The sequence below is a fragment of the Dipodomys spectabilis genome, unplaced genomic scaffold, assembly GCF_019054845.1.
Source record: "Dipodomys spectabilis isolate Male_0828 unplaced genomic scaffold, ASM1905484v1 ptg000066l, whole genome shotgun sequence".
Taxonomy (NCBI): Eukaryota; Metazoa; Chordata; class Mammalia; order Rodentia; family Heteromyidae; genus Dipodomys; species Dipodomys spectabilis.
The window spans coordinates 12,160,623-12,179,162 of NW_024870743.1; positions in this window are offsets into that span (position 1 = coordinate 12,160,623).

The window sequence follows — 18,540 nt, forward strand, 5'->3', positions numbered from 1 at the left end:
GTGTGTGCGCGTGCGCGCACGCGCGCACAGACACACTGTGCTGATACTTCTGTGGCTAGAACCCAGGCTTCACACTATCCCTTGGGTTTCCCACTCAAGGTTTGTGCTATATCACTGAGCCACAGCTTTTCCTCCTCAAACTCTTAAGTTTCATTAAACTTTTGAGATCTGACCGGAAAACCTATGTTCTGCCTTTTCAAACTAAGAGTGCATTTTAATGCATGTGTTAATACAGAAATTCTTAATGTGTTAATACATAAATATGTACTTATGTGTTCATATTATCAATTTGTCAATCTTAATTACAAACCTGGTGATTGATATTTCCCTGGATATATAAATAACTGTGCTTTTTTTTTCTTTTTGTTTTTTACATAGGGACTTGCTCCAGCTAGCCTTGAACTTGAGATCTTCCTTCTTCTACCTCCTTCATGAATGCTGGGATTATAGGCATGTACCATCATATAGATTTTTTTTTAATGGCTATCTTCCCAATTTGGAATTATTCAATTTAGTATATATCTGTGAGTCTTCTTTTATGTCTCTTGTTGAGTTTCATAGTTTTCATTTTGCTTCTCAGATTTCTTTTTAGGACTAACACTAAATATGTTATGAGTTTAATTGTGTTGTTAAAGAATAGCTATATTAGACAGGTGCTGGTGGCTCACACCTATAATCCTAGCTACTCAGGAGGCTGGGATCTGAGGATCACAGTTCAAAGCCAGCCTGGGCAGAAAGTCCATGAGATTCTTATCTCCAATAAACCACTCAGAAAACCGGAAGTGGAGCTATGGCTCAAGTGGTAGAGCTCTAGCATTGAGCTGAAGAGCTAAGGGACAGTGTCCAGGCCCAGAGTTCAAGCACTACAACTGACCAAAAAGAAAAGAATAGCTACATTAGCCAGGCACTGACTGGTGACTCATGCATGTAATCCTAGCTATTCAGGAGGCTGAGATCTGAGGATGTTGACTCAAAACCAGCCCCAGGCAGAATTGTTGATGAGACTCTTTATCTATTTGTTTGTTGGTTGGTTGGTTGATTGGTTGGTCGTGGGGCTTGAACTCTGGGCCTGAGTGCTGTCCCTGAGCTCTTCAGCTCAGGGCAGGCACTCTACCACTTGAGCCACAGCACCACTTCCAGTTTTCTGGTGGTTAATTGGAGATAAAAGTCTCACAGAGTTTCCTTCCCAGGCTGGCTTCGAACTGTGATTCACAGATCTCAGGCTCTTGAGTAGCTAGGATTACAGGCGTGAGCCACTGGCACCAGCTTCAGTGAGACTCATCTCCAGTAAACTACTCAGAAAAAGCTGGAAATGGTGCTGTGGCTCAAGTGATAGAGTGAGCACAAAGAATCTCAGAGACAATACCCAGGGTCTGAGTTTAAACCCTAGGACTGGCAATCAATCAATCAATCAATCAATCAATTAAAAAGAAATAAGAGAAGCTACATATATTTTCTATATATATTTTCAAATCAGTCACTCACTGTTGCATAGAAACAAAGCTGTTTTGCATGGATGGTCCCAGATGACATACTTTGTGGGAACCTTCTCTAGCGAGCTTCCCTCCTCCCTCCCTCCATCCCTCCCTCCTTTCCTTCCTTCCTCCTTCCTTCCCTCCCTCCCTCTTTCCCTTCCTTCCTTCCTTCCTTCCTTCCTTCCTTCCTTCCTTCCTTCCTTCCTTCCTTCCTTCCTTCCTTCCTTCCTTCCTTCCCTCCCTCTTCCCTGGGGAGAGTGGAACTTAATGATCCATCTAGAGAGACAGGGGAGATGATCAGTCTCCTAGGAGAAGATCTCACTCAGCTGGCCATGGATGCTTGTCTGGAAAGTAGTGGCTGTGAATCAATCCAAGAAGAAGGTACGTGGGCCCAGCGTGTCTTTTGTCTGTCCCGTGGCATTGTGCAGCCTCATTACTCATGCTCACAGAGCAGGATGACACAGACACTGTCTCGTGCTTAGTCACCCACTGCTGTGCACCCTGGGAAGTGTGCTTGTGCATCCTCTAGGCAGGCCCCAAATCCCTTTGGGGCAGAGTATAGCTTCCTTTGTGGCCCCATGGAAATGCAACTGAGGCTGCCAAGCTCTGAGCTTCTGTCTCTAGCACACCTCATTCCCACTATGTATATGTGTGTGTGTGTGTGTGTGTGTGTGTGTGTGTGTGTTATGGGGGGGGGGGAGAAAGAGAGATCCATGAACATCTGAGCCCCATATCCACCTCATGACCATTGCACACATAACTGCCGGTCCATAAGTGACGTCCATCAAGTGGGAAGGAGGTCACTATGACTCCTCTATTCCAGTCACCCCTATCCTGCGTCCCCAGGGGCCCTCAAAGAGCCAGGCCTTACCTCCATCTGCCTCTGACTGTTCTCACAGATACTCAGCTCTTTCGTTCCTCTTCCTTCTGGGGTTCCAGCTGCTCCATTGTCCATCCTGGCTCTTGGTGTGCCCACAAGCAAGGCACTTGCCTTCAGAGCCCATAGACAGAAGTTCTGGGAAGCCAAGAAGCTCTTGATATTCCGCCAGCAGAGAGTTCTGCTGACCTTCATTTCACCCAAAGCCCACTGCCACACATTTTTTTCCCCGAACAGCCTTGTGCAAAGGCTGGAGATGTCTTCAGGCCGAGAAAGGAGGGTGTGAACTGCATGAGAGATGGGGAAAACCCAGCCCCAAACACACAGATGGGACTCGGGGCCATTACCTGCCTGTGCTCACCTCGTTCAGCGTCAGTTACCTTTGCTAGAGGAGGAGTGGGTGCTGTGAGCCGTGCACAGAAGGGGGATGTTCCAGGGAGAGGTAAAACCCTTCCAGGTGCAATCCCTCACCTGGAACCTGTCCCCCTCCCTCCCCCCACCTGGGTGGTGGCAGTTCTAGCACAGCAGGTGAGACAGTATTTGAAGGCATCTGCCTACTTCCTCTCTAACTAAAAAGCAAAGAGAGCCAGTGCCGGTGGCTCATGCCTGTAATCCTAGCTACTCAGGAGGCTGAGATGGGAGGATCGAGGTTCAAAGCCAGCCCAGTCAGGAAAGTCCATGAGACTCTAATCTCCAATTAACCACCAGAGAACCGGAAGGGGCTCTGTAGCTCAAGTGGTAGAGCGCTAGCCTTGAGCTGAAGAGCTGAGGGACAGCGCCCAGGCCCAGAGTTCAAGCAGAGCGGGCACTCCATCAGGCCAGTCCACCTACATGGTATGTTTGGTTTTGCTTGTTTGTTTTGCTGGAGGGGTGGGCAGTGGGGGGTTGTTTCATTTCGATTTGGTTTTTTTGTCAGTCATGAGGCTTGAACTCAGGGCCTGGATGCTGTCCCTGAGCTTTTTTGCTCAAGGTTAGCCCTCTACCACTTTGAGCCATAGCTCTAGGTTTTAGGGTAGTTAATTGAAGGTAAGAGTCTCACAGATTTTCCTGTTCAGACTGGCTTTGAACTGGAATCCTCAGATCTCAGCCTTCTGAGTAGCTAGAATTACAGACATGAGCCACCAGCACCCGGCTCCTATGCTCTAGAGTGCAGGGTTCTCTGTATAAGGACGTGAACAGCTCTGGGCAATGACTGTGACATGGACACAGGGCCAGCCTGGGTCCATCAGAGTAACTCTGTAATGGGAGGCACCATGGCACCTTCTTGAGGTGAGAGTTGGGTGGGGAAGAGGCTTTTTGGTGTCAGAGTCATGGTCTCCAAGGTGAGGGCTGGCCCAGTGGCTGGCATTCCCCGGTCCTGCTGCCTGGCTCTGACAGGCTGCCTTCATGACCATGGTTAACTTTTATAGCTACTTCTCCTGCAGCAAGTTAAATTGCATCTGTTTGGGCAGACACGGAGGCCCCGGGCCAGCCGAGGGAGCAGCCCAGCCCCAGGCTCCAGCGGGCAGGCCTTCCTGCCGTAAAGCTCGGCGTCTAATAGGAAATCCAGGCTGGCGTGCAGGGTGTGTCTAAGACCTCAGACAACTCTGCCTTTTCTTCTGTGGCCTCTCCAAGTGGCTTCTAATTTCCAGCTCTGAGCAAACAAACCTCTTTGTAGGAATGGTAGTGAGTGGCTAAAATATGGCCCGAGCTATATCAGACTATGGCTTGTACAACAGCCAGGTGTGTAGGCAAGACCTCACCAGGCAGCTGGGATGGTCAAGGATGCCAGCCAAGCAGGTAGCAGAGGCCTTGGTGGTGGGCAGGGGGCCAGCACGGAGGAGCAGGGCCCCAGGGATGTTACCCGCATTTCACAGGACTGACAGCTGCACACAGGCATTGACACAAGGACTTGGCCATGGAATGAGGCTTAAAGCATAAGCGAGGTACTGCGGGACTCGCTTGCCTCTGTTCTACTCAGCTGGGGAAAATCAGAGGCTATACTACATAGCGCATACACACACCCAGCGCTATCAGTGAGGATGTACTCCAAGTCCACTGTGAGTGTCTAAAATCACCAATAGTGCTAAACTCTATATAAACTATGGTTTCTTAAAACAATATAAACATCCTATGATGAAGCTTAATTTATATATGAGGCACAGTAAGAGACTGGCAACAGTAATACTGTAGAGTAACTTTAATAACAGACTGTAGTGAAAGTGTAGGCTTTGGGGACATTTCGCAGGTAAGATAAGGGTTTCTTTTTTTTGTTTTGTTTTGTTTTTGGGTCCGGTCGTGGGGCCTGAACTCTGGGCCTGGGTGCTGTCCCTCAGCTCTTCAGCTCAAGGCTAGTGCTCTACCACTTGAGCCACAGCACCACTTCCAGCTTTTTGCTTTTTGCTTATGTGGTGCTGAGGAATAGAACCCAGGGCCTCTGGCATGCAAGGCAAACGCTCTACCACTGAGCCACTTTCCCAGCCCTCTTTTTTTTTTTTTTTTTAAATGCTGGTACTGGGACTTGAACTCAGAACCTGGGTGTTGTCCCTTTAATCTTGATCACTCAAGGCTGGCCATCTTAAGCAAGGCCTGTACTTGCAGGTTTCTACTGGTTAACTGAAGATAAGAATCTCTTAGATTTATCTTCCCAGGCTGGTTTCAAAATGAAGTCCTCAGTGCTCTGCCTCCTGAGTGGCTTGGATTACAGGCATGAGCCACCGGCACCCAGCAAGACGTTGTAGCAAAAGAATGTGCAGAAGGCCGAGGTTGGAAGGGCTGAGTCAAACCTCGTGTTCAGTTAGGACTAGAGAACTGACATACACAAAAGGGAGACGTGGGAGCAGCACTATGCGTCTACACATTTTTCAGGAGCCATAGAAAAACGTCCTTTCCAGGGTGAACAGTTATCTCACTCCCTGTACACGTGTGTAAATGGAATGAGGTAACTTCAGGGGCTGAGTAGGGCCGGGGGAGGGGGGTGAAAGGGGTGACATTGATCAAGATGCATTGAACTCATAGACTGACATACTGAATGGAAACCCCTTTGTATGACTACTTAAAGATAATATGTTTTTTAAGTTTTTCAAAAAGGGGGAAGAGAGAGCGTCCCTTTCCAGTGCGTCCCTTGCCAAGTTCCTATAGGAAAGCTACAAGTGGGAGAGGCCTGGTGGAGGAGCTCCCCTGGGGTTACTGCTGGACCCTGAAGGTTCCATTGGAACGAATGGACTGCAGTTGGCTTCCGATGCTGGTTGCTGCTGGGATGCCTCTGAAAGCAAGAATTTGCCCCCAAGAGCTGGAGGGGATTTCCACCAGGACTTCATTCCTGATGTCAGAGATGGGGGAAATGAGGGCTCGTGCCAAGTTCAGGAAGGCCCTGGCAAGCAGAGGGGATCAGCGTAGATCTGGAGTGAGGGGCTAGCGTTCAGCAGGGACTTCCGCCCAGGGAGCACAGCTCTCTGAGGTGAGGAGTGTGCTATACGGGATGCAGGAGCACTGAGACTCATGGAAGCAGTGGTAGCTCCTCCCTCCCCCTCCTCCCCCCCCCCCCCCCCCCCCGTAGCTATCTGTACTCTGTGTTCATGCTCCTGGGCTTCTCCCTTAGAGCTGGGGAGCCCCCAGGAGTCTCCACCAAACAGTGCTTCTGAGAAGAGCCAGAGGAAAGCTTGCCAATCCAGGAGGCATGATCTCTGCTACCAAACGATCCCTTCTACACAGCATGGCCCAAAGATGGCTCTGCTCACTTCTGCTTTCCAAGTCTCTGCATCTATTAAGTAGAACTGACCTCATCCCAGAACCCTAGCTTCAAGAGAGACTGCAAGAGCTGGTGCCATCTCTTCAGCCTCGAGTAGACAGGAAGGTACATCGGAGGCAGAAATGAATGCTGAAAAGGCCAGGTACTGGTGGCTCACACCTGTAACCCTAGCTACTCAGGAGGCTGAGATCTGAGGATCACAGTTCAAAGCCAGCCCACACAGGAAAGTCCATGAGACTTATCTTCAATTAAATACCAGAAAACCAGAAGTGGTGCTGTGGTTCAAGTGGTAGAGCACTCACCTTGAGCTGAAGAGCTGAGGGACAGAGCCCAGGCCCAGAGTTCAAGCCCCATGACTGACCAAAAAAAAAACAAAAAAAGAGCCAGGAGCCAGTGGCTCACATGATCTGAGGATCACGGTTCAAAGTCAGCCTGGGCAGGAAAGGCCGTGAGATTCTTATCTCCAATAAACCACTAGAAAAACAGAAATGATGCTGTGGTTCATACGGTAGAGTGCTTGCTTTGAGCTGAAGAGTCAGGGACAGCACCCAAGCCCAGAGTTCAAGCCCTACAACTGACAAAAAAAAAAAAAAAGAATGCTGATAGTCTGCCAGAAACAAGTGATTTTTCTCCTTTGGGGGGGGAGGGGCATAACCTTATACTTGCTAGGAAAATACCCCACCACTTGGGCCATGCCTCCAATCATGTGATAATTTACATCTCCATATTACAGATGCCACGGTGGGGCTTACAGAGAATTTGAAAAACAGTCACCTTGTCTATCAGCAGTTGGCAAAGCCAGGAATTAGACTGATGCTCACAGGTGGATATTTAAAAGCCAGTTATCTACGTCTAGGTGGAATATGAATGTCAGCCGATATTTTTCTGTTAATGAGTGCAAGTAAAACAACAAAGATACATTAGAACTACATTCATCAGTGGCACGGGTGCCTTTTTTTGTTGAATCAAGGAGTTCAACTATGTGAAGGTTTTTCTCCATTTGGGGTATTATTTGACAATGTAATAATTACAGACACAACATACTTCAGTTTTGTCTGCATTATTTACATTTTCTCCATTGCTTTCATACATACATCTAGAGAGTCAACAAAACAGAAGGCAAGCCATGATATGTAGTGTTTGCCAATTTCCATAGCGTAAGTATTTCCACTGTAGCTAATTTCAGGTTATTAATGTGGTGTCAATGAGCTCAGAGATGAGGATTGACCACTATTTAATATTTATGTCTATTGGTCAGGACACTTGGTGAGCATTCCTAGGGTCCTGCGATTTGATTCCCACCCCTCCCTAACCCCTTCCCACAGAGAGTCTATTTCCAGACCTAGTAGATGTAAATAGCCTCAGAAATATAGACCATAGTAAAATATTTAAAGAGTGATCAGTTTGGAGTTCTTATTACCTTTGCTTTTAATGTAACTTATTTAGTTGCAATTTAGCTGTTAGTAATGGTGTGTTTATCAACTGACTCACAAAATCCCTGAGGTTTCAACTGATTCTCACCAGTGCATAGAACCAGCTCCAGCTGGTTTAGATCCAGGACATCTCACACCAGAGCCCCTTGTTCTCAGCCCCTCTCAGCAATGCCAAGGCACCAGATCTCCATACGCTGTAAATAGTGGAATTGAGACTTGAAACTAGGCTGACCCCAAGCCAAGTTCTTGTCCATTCTCACTTGATATTTCTCTTCCTCCTTTGGTGGGATGAGGAGCTGTAAGGCAGAGGACTCAGATGCTCTCCTACCCAGCATCTCAGCCACTTAGACAGTCATTAAGCCTTGGGCACAGTCAAGCATTGTTTCCTCACTGGAGACAGACCTGCCTACGGCCACCCACAACGTCTAGTACTGTGTTTAGACTAGAACCCAGGTCTCCTCAATCACCTGCAGGCCAAGACATGTCCACAACCCCACTGCCCTGTGCCCAGTGGGCAACAGGAGCCACTACTGCAGACAGGTATGAACTGGAAGATGCCCCATAAGATACATGGGCTCAAGACACCAAGCCTGAGGCCTGCCGTTTCTCAGGCCTATATGGGACCCTCTCTTCCCTGGTGCCATAGTTACAAAGAGGAAAGAACAGGATAGATGAAACAAGACCGCTGTTCACGAGCTGCTGCCTCATATAGTTGCTGCTAGCCACACTTTATGACTTATATTTAAACTTCCTAACATTAAGAGGAATTTTAAATTTAGCACCTTAGTTGGACTAGCTCCAATTTCAAGTGTTTAATGGCCATCTTTTCATTGAGCTCTCAGAAGAAAGTCAGATAACATGCAAGACAATGCCCACCCTGGCAGGAATTAAACCAGATGGCTCTTGGTGGGAGAAGGCCTTAAAGGCCTAACTGACCTGGACCCTGCCCACTCTTGGGCCCAACTGCCTCCTCCTGCCAGCCCCAGCCCAGCAGGCTCTCTTCCCCTGTGTCTCTCCTGCTGCCTGACTGCAACTTCCTCCACCACCCAGGGGTGGAGAACGGGGCTTGTGGGGACCTGCCGGGAGCTGACCAGGAGCCAGCGCTCATGGGAGCAGTTGAACTCCCTTTAGGCTGCTGGTGAGTGTGGCCCAGCCCAGGTGCAGCACTCCTCACAGACATCCCGAAGATGGTCTTCTAAAGACAGCGTGGTGGATAGAAACCTAACACTCAGGAAATAGGGGCGTGGGGAAAGCAACCCTGGACGGGGGTGGGGGGGGGAGGGGGGGGACTAGAAGTGGTTCTTGATGCCTTTTGGAAGCCAATGGCCTTTGTCATAATGACTGGCCCGGGGAGGGGCGGGCACTGCGAGTCTATCTCCCAGTACCTTTGATGCGCCCTGGACTCTTTCATGTCAGAGATGGCCTTGCCAGCCCATGTGCTGTTTGCTCTGGGGTTTTCCTTTTATTCATTTTTTTATTCATCTCATTAAATGGCTCTGTATGAGGCAGCTGGAGCCTGGCAGAAAAGCAATGGCATTATAGCTTCTGGGGAGAGGGGGGAGCTGAAGGCAAAGCATTGGTTCATCCACCCCCATTTCCAGGCCCAGCTCCTCAAACATTAAAACCACAGAGACTCTTTATAGAACCCACGTCCTTATGGATGAATGTCAAGTCCTTATGTGATCTTAATGGAATCCATATAGATGCTTCATAGAATCCTTTGGAAGCCCCAGGAAGCCCCAGAGAACTCACCAGCTTGGTCTAGAAGCCTATCACTGCTGCTACTCACACACACACGCACACACACGTATACATGCATGCTTGTGCACGCGCACACTATCTGTCCCCTCGGTGGAAGTAGCAAGTCACCTTGAACTTGAGTTCCTCTCTCGAGCCCACCCCCCACCCCCGCTACACACACCAGGTCTTTTTGCTTTATTTTTCCAATTCCCCTCTTCCTATTTATATTTCCTGGATATTGGGATGGCAGGTGGCTGCCACCAAACCAAGCTTTCATTGGTTGAAATGGGATCTTGAAAAGGTTTTCCCTGGGGCTGGCCTCTCAAACCTAGACTTCCCTGATCGCAGCTCCCTGAGTAGCAAGGATTACAGGCATGAGCTACCACAACCAACCAATATATGGGCTAGGCTGCAGACATGGCCCAGAGTGAGGCTTTTGTAAGTCTCTTGGAAGGCCCCTTGGTCTGCAAACCTAGTCCACTGGGAAGAGTAAAATAATTTGCATGAGATGCCAGGGCTTGGAGAAGAGAGAACCCTCCCCGACCTGCCCTGCAAAAACTCGGGTACGCTGTGTTCACTGTCCCTGGAGTAAAGGGTTTCGTGTTCTGTTTTGTTTTGTTTTGTTACATGTGCCAATCCTGGGGCTTGAACTCAGGGCCTGGACATTGTCCTTGAACTTTTGTGCTCAAGGCTAATGCTCTATCACTTGAGCCACAGCTCCACTTTCAGCGTTTTGATAGTTAATTGAAGATAAGAGTCACACAGACTTTCTTGTCTAAGCTGGCTTTGAGTGGAGCTCCTCAGATCTCAAGCACCTGAGTAGCTAGGATTACAGGTGTGAGCCACCATTGCCTGGCTTGTTTGTATTACGACTGTGTGTACCAGCCCCTCCTGGTACATAGTAGGTACTCAATAAATATTTATTTAATGAATAAGTGAATTCAAGTGTTCTCCCAGGAACAGATTCTAAAGGCCCAAAAGAATAGCCACAGGAGGAGGTACAAGCTGGAGGCTCCCATGAGGCCAGGCCAAGCACTGGGCATTGTTATGAACCAGGGGTCCCAGACAGCATCTCCCTGCAGGATAGAGACCTGGATGGTATGAGGAGAAGCCTAGGACAGGTTCTGACAACACCGGGGTGATGTTTGTCTAGAAGACACCCTAAGTGTGGGGCGACCAAGGACTACACAGTAGTTTGTAGCCGATCCAAGGTATGTGGGCTGAGACTGAGCTGTGAGTGATTGCCTCACAAGAGCTGGAAGTTTCTAGTTACCTGTGAGTTGTACTCTGCCAGAAGCACCCCTCCTCTCTGCTCCCCCCACCCCCGCCCCAGTTCAACCCACAAGCACTCTGTGGACATGCAGAAAGCCAGCAGCCCTGGCCACGCAGTTCTGATGGCAGAGGGAGAGGGCACACCCAGTACAACTGTCCTTGAGGGGGATCCCTGGGCTCAGAGAAGTCCCACTGGGACACAAGGAAGCTCACTCCCCTCAAACATGCTGAGCTGGGGTGAGGGGCAGGGCAGGGTGGAGTGAAGGTAGAAGCATCATAGAGGGCTGGGGAGGTAGACTGAATTGGAACTTTGTGTTTCAGTCCTGGGAGCCTATAGAGGCTTGGAGAAAGGGAGTGGCCTTTGAGACACATGTGTTAGATAAGGTTATGTTAGGGAGAGCCAAGGCTTCCCTGTGCCTCGCTTGATGCCATCAGTCCTGGTTCAAGCCAGCTGCCCTGGGATCCTGATGCCCTGAATACCCATTACATACTCAAGAGAATTCAGCCACGCTCCTATGCCTCACACCTGTAATCCTAGCTACTCAAGAGGCTGAGCTCCAGAGGGTCTTGGATCGAAGCCAGCCAAAGCAGAAAAGACCAAGAGATTCCACCTTCAAAACAAACAGCAAAAAGGCAGACTGGATGCATGGCTCAAATAGTAGAGTGCCAGCAGAGCAAGTAAGAGAAGGAAGTGTGAGACACTAGTTCAAATATGAATACAGGAGGGAGGGAGGGAGAGGAGAGGAGAGGTAAGAAAGATAAAGAGAGGACAGAGAGAGAGAGAGAGAGAGACACGTAGTTTCACTTACTTTTTTTTGTTGTTGTTGTTGTTGTTTGCCAGTCCTGGGGCTTGAACTCAGGGCCTGGGCTCTGTCCCTGAGCCTTTCTGTGCTCAAGGCTAGCACTGTACCACTTGAGCCACAACACCACTTCCAACTTTTTCTGTTTATGTGGTACTGAGGAATCCAACCCAGGGCTTCATGCATGCTAGGTAAGCACTCTACCACTAAGCCACATTCCCAGCCCACTTACTGGTATTTTTTTATATCAAAGTATCTCCGTGTGTGTGTGTGTGTGTGTGTGTGTGTGTGTGTGTGTGTGTGTGTGTGTGTGTGTGCTGGGGCTTGAACTCAGGGCTTGAGAGTTGTCCCTTAGATTTTCACTCAAGGCTGGTCCTCTTTCACTTGAGTCACACCTCTACTTCTGGCTTTTTGCTGGCTAATTGGAGATAAAAGTCTCAAGATTTGTCTGTTCAGACTGATTTCCAATCTCCATCCTCAGATTTCAGCCTCCTGAGTAACTAGGATTACAAGCGTGAGCCACTAGCACCCAGCTAAATTATTGCTTTTCATTTTTCAAGATTTAAAAGTATTCACTTTATGTTCTGAAAGGCTTGCTTTAAATCTTTTGAAGATCAATACTTAAATATGCATAGCTGAATGCCACTGCCTGAGATTTGTACTCAAATTACTCAGTAGGGTGGAGTGGTAACAGGAAGTAGGCGGGTAAAGAGATGAAATAAAATTGACCCAGCAAATAGTGGTTATGGTTTGTTGGTAGATGTGCTATTTTTGTATTCATTTACATTTTTCAAACGAAAAAGTATTCCAGACCCCCCAAAAATACAGACAATAAATAGGAACACTCACTTCACTGGTTTATTACCCATGGAGGTGTCTGCCCCCCAGGGGGACAAGGTCTGGAAAGCTCTTTGTCTGGCTCACCTTGGAAGAAGGTAAGGTGCTGTTATTCTCCGGATGGGCCACGGATGTTGCTGAAGGCTGCAGTGCGCAGGTGACCATGACCACCAGCAGAACTCCTGGTCAGCGGTGCTGACATTCTCCAGGCAGGTGGCCCTGTCTGGGGCCCTGCAAACCTGTGCTTCATGAACAGGCGGGAGGCTTGCCTGGGCGGAGAGAACTACACTTTCCGCTCTAGGGATGCTGCGTAGCACTTCAACTCACATTCCATGGCAGGGCAGCAAGTTCCACACATACTTACCCCTAAACTCGTTAACTTCCAAACGCTCAATAATTTGTCACTGAAGTAAATGCTATTCAAGGAATAGGTTTGGCTTGAAACGATGGGCACCTATGTCCATGCTTAAGTAATATAGAACATTCTAGCAAGCCTGGCTGCCAGACTCTCCAGCATGTCTCCCTGTTTGAATGTCAACTCTGCTAGAAGGCTCTGTATTCCATTGGCTGGTTCTGCTGACAGAACAGAGATGTATCTTTGCAGATTAGACTTCTTCATTTTTAAGGTTTTGTTTTTTTTTAGTATTTGTAAATTTTTAAATTAAAATAAAAAGTCTGCGAGACTCTTATCTCCAAAAAACTATTCAGAAAAAGCCAGAAGTGGCATTATGGCTCAAGTGGTAGAGCACTAGCTTTGAGCAAAGAAGCTCAGGAACAGTGCCCAGGTCCAGAGTTCAAGCCCCAGGACCAGAGAAGAAGAAAAAGGAGGGAGGAAGAGGAGGAGGAGGAGGAGGAAGAGGAGGAGGAGGAGGAGGAGGAAGAGGAGGAGGAGGAGGAGGAGGAGGAGGAGGAGGAAGAGCTGGAGGAGGAAGAGGAGGAGGAGGAGGAGGAGGAAGAGGAGGAGGAGGAGGAGGAGGAGGAGGAGCTGGAGGAGAAGCAGCTGGGTACTGGTGGCTCACGCCTATAATCCTAACTACTCAAGAGGCTGAGATCTGAGGCTTGTGGTTGAAAGCCAGCCCAGGCAGGAAAGTCTTTGAGACTCTTATCTCCAATTAACCACTATAAAACCATAAGTGAGCCGGGCGCTGGTGGCTCACGCCTGTAATCCTAACTACTCAGGAGGCTGAGATCTGAGGATCGCGGTTCAAAGCCAGCCCGGGCAGGAGAGACCGTGAGACTCTTATCTCCAATAAACCACCAGAAAACCGGAAGTGGCGCTGTAGCTCAAGTGGTAGAGCGCTCGCCTTGAGCTGAAGAGCTGAGGGACAGCGCCCAGGCCCAGAGTTCAAGCCCCACGACCGACAAAAAAAAAAAAAACAAAAAAAAAAAACCATAAGTGGATCTGTGGCTCAAAGTGGTAGAGGACCAGCCTTGAGAAAAAAAGCTAACAGACAGCCCTCTGGCCCTGAGTTCAAGCCCCATGACTGACAGAGAGAGAGAGAGAGAGAGAAAGAGAAAGACAGAGAGAGAGAGAGAGAGGAGAAAATGACATTGTCTAAGCACTATACTCATTACCTGACTTATAGAACTATAACCTCTTTGTACATACAAATCCTTAATAACATTAATTCAAAAAATAAAAAAGACAACAGTGAGTATCATATGTGTGTGTGTGTGCATGCATATGTGCATGTGTCTGTCCTGTGTATGACAAACTGACAAAGAGATGAGGTATGTATAGTCTACATACCTCCCTCATTCTTCCAGGCTCTATCACCACTGACAACCAAATGGGCTAAAATCTGAAAGATAATTCTGGTCTAGCCCGTGGAGAATAGATCAGAGAGAAGAAAGTGACTTTTCCACTCTCTTCAAGATCTTTCCAGAAACTTCTCCATACCTCCCTGGTACCAATACCATGTATCCCACACACTACCTCTTCCCGCCTTGCTGTCTCCCACCATGGCCAGCAAGCGTCTCTGTGTCTGAGGCCTCTAAGGGAGGTTGTCAAGCAGGTAGCTGAGCCGATGATGTCAGGGGCTGGACTTCACCATGATGGCCAGCTTTCCTTAGACCACACCCAGCTGTGTCTTTAGTCTCCAGCCCCCTGGAGGAACAGGTGCCCGCTAGCCTGGAAAGCTGGCATGCCTGATGGTTTGCATCCTACTCCTCCATACAGCTCAGCTCCCAGCTCCCAGCCAAGCATTTGGGGACTAGAGAAGAGTCAGTGAATGGTGAGAGTAGCCAGAAGAGTTTGCATAGAAGACTTCAACGGCTCAGGAAGTACCTCTTTCCCATTTTCTTTTTTGGGAACGACAGGGTTTGAACTCAGGCTTCATGCTTGCTAGGCAGGCACTATACCACTGATTACACCCCTCGGGGAGAATATTTCTCCAAGTATATTCTTTTTTTTTGTTGTTGTTGTTGGTTGTGGGCTTGAACTCTGGGCCTGGGCGCTGTCCCTCAGCTCTTCAGCTCAAGGCCTAGTGCTCTACTACTTGAGCCACAGCACCCATTTCCAGCTTTTACTGTTTATGTGGTGCTGAGGAATCAAACCCAGTGCCTCATGCATGGGAGGCAAGCACGCTACCACCGAGCCACTTTCCCAGCCCCTCCAAGTATATTCTGAGAACCTATTTGAATGGAAAGAGACTGAGAGGGCACAGGGCACTAAGTGTTGAGTTACGGGGCAAGGGGCACCCCCTGGGAAGAACGCCAGCATACCATGGGAGGTGGGAGGTGGAGGACCTGCAGAGAGGCTTAAGGACCCACGGTCAGATGCCTTCACTAACTCCACCACCCCCTCTGAAGAGGACTGTAGCACACACTAGAGTGCAGGTGCAGATGCATGCACACACAGGCATGCACAGGTATACATGTATGTAGTGCACACACACACAGACACATGCACAGAGCCCTGAGAAAGACCTCAAGGCCCTTTCTCTCCCAAGGTTCTGGATTGTGTACCTGACATGGACTTGTTTCCTAGCTATGGTAACACCCGTGGGTCCGCATCAATGTTTCTGTAAGACTCTACAAATGCCCCACCCTCAAGACCACCAGCAATCTGCCTGATTCCTGGAACTCTCCTCCAAGGTGTGCATCCGGAATAGACCAGTTTTATCATTGAGATTCAGGGCTGTGTTCTCAACCAATCTCAAAGAATTGTGAGATTGGAGCAGCGAGGGAAATTGAGAAGAAACGAGAGAAAAGGAGAAGGGAAGAGCCAGTCCCTTCTTGCCAACTGGCAAGCAGTATAACCCCTGACCAGACCTGCAGGGAGCCACCTTATCCCACAGGAGGTTTGACTAGATGAAAAAGTAAAGACTTAGGAACCAAAAGGGAAAATGATAGGAACCAAAGAGAAGTTTATTGTAGAAGCGAAAAGAACAAGGTTCTTGGAAAAGAAAGGAGCTGGGTGACCCCTGATGGCTTCACTGGTCTCTACTATATACCCTTTGACCCCTCCCCCCAGCCCTGCCTTCCCCCAACACAGTGACCCTTTGGTGGGTGGATTCCCAGCTGCCATCTTTCCCTAAACTGCCTAGGCGTTTCTAAATCTCCCTCCACAGAGCCCATGGAGGAACAAGACTCCTGGGAGACAGGGTTTCATTGCAAAGGTTGTTTTGGTGGTGGTGGTAGTGGTGGTCATGGGGCTTGAACTCAGGGCCCAGATGCTGTCCTTGAGCTTTTTTATTTTCTCTCTCCCTCAAAGCTAGGGTTCTCTCACTTTGAGCCACAGTTCCACTTCCAGGGTTTAGGCAACCTAATTGGAGATAAGAGTCTCATAGACTTTCCTGCCTGGGCTGGCTTTGACCCATGATCCTCAGATCTCAGCCACCTGAGTAGCTAGGATGACAAGCGTGAGCCACCTGCGCCAGCTTGCCAAGGTTCTTAATCACAAGTTCCAGCACCAACATATGTCACTATCCTAGCGATAGCAGCATCACTGAAGTGGAAGGAGAAGAAAATTCTAGGTCTCCCATAATCCCTGAAGCTCCCCAGCCAGCCAGCCACTGCCCATCCAAACCAGGCCACATATGAGCAAATACTGCACAAGAAAACCCTACAGGTTCTGCCCATCAAGAGGGCCTCGAACCCGCGGTGGCACTGCCGCAGCCCCAGGCAGGCACCAGCTCTTCCTTGCCCTCACTGGCTGGGGGTTCTCCAAGCCCACAATTGGACGGGCCCTTGTCAGTTCCTGTCTTTCTCCCAGCAGAACCGCTGGCCCTCCACCCCCACGTGGGCTTGGGAGAATTGTCAGTGAGTGTGGGCAAAGTTTAATTGCCTGACAAGTTCAGATTTGCATCTTTGATCTGCAAACCTGGCAAGTTGGACGATGGAGAGAACCGGAGAAAGGAGGCTTCAAACCCTCCTTTGTCCCTAAGACCTCAGGACGCTGAGTTGGAACTGGATCGCATACCTCCCCCACCACGCCCTCCCAGACTGAGTGTCCTCAGCTGGGAAATGGGAAGAGTTGAACCCAGCTCGCAGGGAACCACGTGTGTGGTGCTTCGACAATGTGTACAGGCAGACCAGCCCCGCCCCCATGCCTCCTAGTGATTAGCTGAGTACAGTGATGACTGCTTTAGTCTTGGCTCTAGGCATTGGGGTTTCTGGGTATTGGTGCAGTAAGCACTTTATGTTTGTCCTAATCCTCACAACAGCTCTATAAGAGCAGCATTATCATCATCAACACCTTTACAGCACAGGCACAGAGAGGTTATGAAAGCTGGCCAAGACCACACAGCCAGTAAGCAGTAGAAATATTGAAACAAGGCATTTAGGCACTAGTACCCACTCTCCTAGCTACATCACTGAGTTTATTATTATTAAGACTGAATCTGATTGTGTGCATGTGTGTGCGTGTGTGTGTGTGTTAGTACTGGGGCTTGAACTCAGGGCATAGATACTGTCCATAAGCTTCTTTTGTTCAAGGCTAGTGCCCTACCACTCAATCCATAGCACCACTTCTGGGCTTTTTCTGAGTAGTTTATTGGACATAAGAGTCTCACGGACTTTCCTCTCCAGGCTGGTTTTGAATCACGATCCACAGATCTCAGCCTCTTGAGTAGCTAGCATTTCAGGCATGGGCAACCATGCCTGCCAAAGGGCTTTTTAATTTAACCAAGAGTATTTACTGAGATCCTGTTAAATTAGGAGAGACTGGGAATGTGGCTTAGGGGTAGAGTGCTTGCCTAGCATGCATGAAGCCCTAGGTTGGATTCGTTAGTACCATATAAACAGAAAATGCTGGAAGGGCGCAGTGGCTCAAGTGGTAGAGCTCTAGCCTTGAGCACAGAGAGGCTCAGGGACAGAGCCCAGGCCCTGAGTTCAAGCTCCAGGACAGGAAGAAAGGAAGAAAAAAAGAAAGAGAAAGAGAGAGAAAGAGAAAAAAATAAAAAGAGAAAGAAAGAGAGAAAGAAAGAAAGAAAGGAGGGAAGGAAGGAAGGAAGGAAGGAAGGAAGGAAGGAAGGAAGGAAGGAAGGGAGGAAGGAAGGAAGGAAGGGAGGGTGGGTTAGGAAGGGTGGGTTAGGAAGGGTGGGTTAGGAAGGGTGGCCTAGGTCCCCTGAAGGATGCTTTCTGGGGGGCCCAGGAGTGTAGGGTTCAGCAAACCCGGACCTGCTGGGAGAGCTCTGCTGAGACCTGGCAGGGGCGGCCCTGCCCTGTCACGTCTCCCTCCGCATGCGTGCTCCTGCCAGGGTGTTTGAACAATGATTACCCAGCAGCAGGCAGGCTGGTGCAGGCCGGGCGGGCGCAGGTGAGCTCACTCTTTGCATAATGGCTGCCGCACCCGCCTGCCTGGCTGGAGGTACCAACACAGGAAGTCAGACAGGCTCCAGAAACTCAGGAGATGGCCCTAGGAAGGGATAAGGGCCAACCTGGTTAGGTGTGATAACCAGATTCGGTGCCGCCTCCCCAACCCTGGCCTGTGCAGTCTCCAGCCTCCCTGTCAAGCTGCCAGGGCTGTGGCCAGCCCAGCCTGGCTGGAGATGTCCCTCAGGTGACCGTAGTACCTGAGCTGGGCCCACAGGCTCCATCACAGAGTATCAGCACCCAGACTGGAGAAGGCCCACCCATCCCTGCTTCAGTTCAAAGCCAGCCCAGGTAGGAAAGTCTCATCTCTAATTAGCCAGTGAAAAGCCAGAAGTGAAGCTGTGGCTCAAATGGCAGAGTGCCAGCCTTGAGTGAAAACGTTAAGGAACAGCACCCGAGCTCTGAGTCCAAGCCCTAGTATCAGGACACACACACGCACACACACACACACACACACAGTGACAGAGGCATGCAGGATCCCTCAGGGAGGCTCGGGAGGACTCTATCCAGAAGGGCCACCCATTCAGTAAAGCTAGAAAGACATGAACAAGATGAGAGG